The sequence below is a fragment of the Trichosurus vulpecula genome, chromosome 4 (assembly GCF_011100635.1).
Source record: "Trichosurus vulpecula isolate mTriVul1 chromosome 4, mTriVul1.pri, whole genome shotgun sequence".
In the NCBI taxonomy this organism is placed as follows: Eukaryota; Metazoa; Chordata; class Mammalia; order Diprotodontia; family Phalangeridae; genus Trichosurus; species Trichosurus vulpecula.
Window position 1 is genome coordinate 248,388,448 of NC_050576.1, and position 4,453 is coordinate 248,392,900.

Consider the following 4,453-nt stretch of genomic DNA (forward strand, 5'->3'; position numbering starts at 1 on the left):
ATTAATTGAAACACAGTGTGCCTGCAATTCCACATCTGTAAAATGGAAATAAAATATCATCTAGCCTCAGCCCCCCCTTTGTGGAGATGCTATGGAGATTAATTAGAGAAGCCACAAAGGGGCTTTGGATTCTCCAGTTCCTCTCTTTAGATAAGCTGAGGAGAAGGCAGGGATATTATTATTGAAGGATGATCGCTCCAATTCACATCTTTCTCTCCTGACACAATGCCATTTCAATGATATTTGCTGAAGCTCCTCTATTCTGCTTGCTGCTCAGCATGGCCATGACACTGATTAACTGCCCTGATGTAGAAGCAGAATATGCCTTACATCTTCAGTGGTATCGAAAAGTGGTACTGAAATGTCATTTGTGGCTCCAGCTTCTCTATTAAAATGATAAATTCAAACATCAGAGGGCCAGATTGAATTGATTCGGAAGTCTTTATTTATCAACCCACCACATCTTATAGATTAAACATAGAAGAATGTGAGATTTTTGAATCTCCATTCTTTTAAAAGCTATTTTTGTACTTCTAAAAAATAATCACAAGATATATAGCCTGCATTTTGATCCATCCTTACAGGCACATGTCTACATCTTTTTATAGTATCTCCACCAATAGAGCTTCCTTTGGGGGAAGTGGGAAAGCTCCCACTTTAAAGTGCCATTGATGTTGGGGGTATGCAATTCAAGATGGCATGAGTCATGCTGATGTATATTTGGATTATTTTTACATTTAATAACTCAGAGAGAGGCAGGTGGTGTGGTGGATGGAGTGTTGGTCTAAGGATTAAGAAGACCTGAGTTTAGGTCCCACTTATGGTACACACAAGGCATACAACCTTAGACAAGTCTTTTAACAATTCTATGACTCTAAGGTACAAAGAAGGTGTCAATACACATTGGTAAGAAGGAGTTTCCTCAGGGATCCCCCAAACTAATAAAATCACGGGTTCAATCTCAATCCCTATAAATGCCTCATAAGTTTCTTTTTAAAAAATGCTTTAAAGTACTTTCCTTAATAAAAAAAACATAATTATATGCAAATCAGCAAGCATGTATAAGGAATACGTAACACAATTCAGGGGTGGTTAGGTGGTGCACTGGATAGAGCACTGGACTTTGAATCAGGAAGACTTATCTTCATGAGTTTAAGTCCAGCCTCAGACATTCACTAGCTCTGTGACTTTGGGCAAGTCAATTAATCTTGTTTGTGTCTGTTCTTCATCTATAAAATCAACTGGAGAAGGAAATGACAAACCACTCCTGTATCTCTGCCAAGAAAACCCCAAACAGGGTCACAGAGAGTCAGACATGAGTAAAAAACAACTTAACGACAACAAAAACATAGTGAGAAAAAGTGATAATACTCAATGGGCAATCCATATGCTCAACTAGCATTCATATAGAATCAAGAAATTTCTAATAAAACTACTCAATACATTAAGTGGACTGAAGTCTTGTGGAGGTTATAAGAGAGGACATGGAGAAGAATCTAATGAGAATAGAAATAGTGGGTGGAGTGGGATGTGCACTGTTGGAGAGAGTAACTACATTAATGAGTTTCCAAATCCATGTAAGCATCCACAGCTGTTATCAGGAACTGTGCTAAATTCTGGAGAGGAAGACAGAAAAAATTATATAAGCACTGGACACAAGGAACTTATATCCTACCAGGGTAGTAGGTAATGTACTTAGGTCAGTAATATGATGGATTTATGATTTCATTAATATGGTAACACTCTCCAACAGAACAGTACAGATTGCAACCCATCCATGCCTTCTATTCCTATGTGACTCTTGTCCATCATTCTAACATCTTCCTGATGGTCCATCTAAAATGACCAAAGTCTTTTCCACATGTCTTACAAATGGGTGATGCAGTGTCGGACTCGAGTCAGGAAGACTTGAGGTCAAATCCAGACCCAGACACTCATTAACTGTGTAACCCTGGGCAAGTCACTTAACCTCTGCCTGCCTCAGATTTCTTTGTTTGTTTATCTAGAAAAAATAGTATAATAATTGCCCCGACTTCCCAAGGTTGTTGTGAGAATAAAAGGACATGATGTTTGTAAAGAGTTTTGTAAATTGAAAAGTTCTCTTAAAAGGCTAGTTATCAGTAGCATGTGATAATGAGTATTGGTGCAGAGAGTTTGCTCCCTAGGAATTTCCCATACCAAAAATCACAGTTCTTGTCCAAAAGAGTCATAAGCTACAACATAGTATATGTCATAAAAACTTTCTCAGAGAAGGAGTCACTTTTTCAAGAATGTGGGCTTGATGTTAGGAAAGCCCAGTAACTATAAGTATGGGAAAAAATGGAGATGATTGCCTTGGGAGATAATGGCCCTACCTCTCCTTCAATAGAGTTCCTTAAACAAAGACTCCAAGACCATTTCCAGGTCTATGTTAGAGCAGAGATTCCCTTTGGCGTATAGTTGGACCAGCTGGATTTCACAGTCCCTTTCACCTCCAAGATTCTGAGATTCTAATTATCCTGTAGTGAGGGATCTGAGGTCTTCTGGATGCAGCTCTTTTGCCAATGATGCAAACCAAGATCCATACGTTCCTACCTGTCCTCTGCTTAGTGAAAGGGAACAGTAAGAGATTAAAAATTGCCTCTTGCCCCTTACACTGGTAAAGTATAATCCTTGTCCGAAAGGAGTTTACAATCCATTTGGAGAAATAACAAATAAGAAATATTCTGTATGTTAAAATATTACATATCATGTAGTTCCAAATGATGCAGTAGAGACAATTAGAAAGTTAAGCAGCATAGTGGGATGATAACAAGAGGTTGGGGTGGGGGTGGGGGCGATTCTAGGCATAGAGACAACTTCTGCAATGGACAGAGATCCCAAAACCAAATCCATACTTCATAGTTTCCACAGTGTTTTGAATTGAATATAATTCAATACATATCATGTCCTAACAGTTATGCAAGGCACTTTGCTTAGAGCTAGTGATTCAAAGTGGAAACCTCAAGAGAGAAGAGTGAAGAGGCAGCTCCCACCCTCCTCAAAGAGTAAAACATCTAATTGAATGGGTAAGATTTGCACACAGAGAAGGATCATAAAACATAGAATCTGGGTATAGACCAAACATAAAGAGAGAAGAAAAAAAGGGAGATGAAGAAAGGAGGGAAGGAAAGGGAGAGAGAAAGAGACAGAGACAGACAGAGAGAGACAGAGACAGAGAGAGACAGACAGACAGAGATCATGCAATCATTTTTAAACTTTTAGTGGTGTGTGGTTGAGATAATCACTAAGACAGAGCTGTTTCCATGGGACCATTAAATGCTCAAGATGGATTTGCAGCTAAGACTTTTTTTGATTTTCTCTGCATCTGCTATGTGCCTATTTATAAAAAGACTGTCTCTCCCATTGAAATGTAAGCTCCTTGTTGGCAGGGACTGTCTTGCTTTCTTTTATCCCTAACATTCAGAACAGAATTTGGCACATAGTAAATTTTAATAAGCACTTGTTGTTTGATTGATTGACTAGAGAGCAGAAAGATCTGGAACAGTGTTCTACATGAGTGTCAGTTCTAGAAAGCGTCTCCATGGGTTTATGTCTTGACAAAGAAAAAAAAATTGAGAAAATCCAACTAGCCATTCCAGGTCCTTTGATTAGGGCAGTGTTGTACTCTTGTACTCCAATTGCCTAAAATAGGTAAACCAATTTAAGCTTCTTCACTGAAACCTCGTAGAACCCACATTTGCCCAGAGCAACTTTTTATAGCGGTGTTATAAATCGCCAGTAATGGGGTTTATAATAGTAACAGTGACAGACCTCCTTCACTGAAGCACAGCAGTGGTGGGTGCCGCTCTGATAAAGAAACAGTTTTCAGCTTGCCAGAGGCTTTCATCTCTATCTTTACATTTCTCTCCCCCTCTCTATTTTTAAATTAGATGGTACAAAGATCAGCCAAAAGATTTCAACATGATGTTAAGGAAATTCATTTTGCTTTGTTTTTTTTTTCCCTTTCTTTTCATGAGTATTTGGGTCAATGTATTAATGCTCTTTTTAGTATTTTACAGGAGTTGAGAAACCCCTGCATTTCAACCTTATTCACTTGATATAAATAGATAGATAAACAAATAACTAAATAAATGGATGGATGGATGGATGGATGGATGGATGAATGAATGAAAAATTCTAACCATTAAAGCTACCTTGAATTGAGTGGGCCACTTAAGAAAGTAGTGCTCTTTTCCTCTTGGGTGGTCTCCAAACAGTGGCTAGATAAAGGGGTAAGACCTAGAGGAGATTCTTGCTTATTTGGGCTCATTTGATGGCCACTAATGTTCCTTCTGATTCTGAGAATGTGGGATTCTAATTTGGTTAAATTTTCCCACATGGCTTGCCTCCATTTCTCAAAATTGTTAGGACTACACATTCTTGGGAAATACTACTTTCATCAACAAGCATATGTTCCATCCGTTTGGGGTAA